Raw genomic sequence first — 620 nt, 5'->3', positions numbered from 1 at the left:
CTGTTCCTCAGAGGGTATGGTGATCAGGAGGCTGCTGTTGCTTGTATCTGCTGCATGTTTTAAGGGCACATAATACAACACAACAAAGCACAACGTATCAGGCACTGAACATAAATATATTCACGATATTAATAACCCCAAATAAAGGTGACCACCTGGGTTAAGAGGAGTAGGGCATAAGGAAGAAAGAAGAGAAAAAGATAAAAGAGAAAATAGTAAAGAAAAGAAAATAAAAGTAAGAAAAAAAGTAGTTCAAAAATGAAATTGGGGAAAAGGAGGGGGGAAAAGAAAAAAAAATAGCGAAAAGGGAGAATGAAGTAGAAGAGGAGAAGAGACTATTTATATGAGGAGAAAACTCCATTAGAACCGCCACTAATCCCAACAAATTCCAGCAACAGATCCCTGGAGATGAATGTGAACTACAAATAACCAATAATATCAAGAGATGAAAGGGAAAACAGTAGCACAAAAATAACGGGGGGCGGGGAAGAGTGAGGGGGAAAACCAGCAGAAAAAAATTAAAAAAAGCAAAACAACCTCCCAAACAGTCAAAAAAAAAAAGCACACACACACACACACACACACACACACACACACACACACCAATATACTCAACAATC

This window comes from Myotis davidii, unplaced genomic scaffold, assembly GCF_000327345.1.
Source record: "Myotis davidii unplaced genomic scaffold, ASM32734v1 scaffold127, whole genome shotgun sequence".
In the NCBI taxonomy this organism is placed as follows: domain Eukaryota; kingdom Metazoa; phylum Chordata; class Mammalia; order Chiroptera; family Vespertilionidae; genus Myotis; species Myotis davidii.
This window is presented reverse-complemented; position numbering follows the sequence as displayed.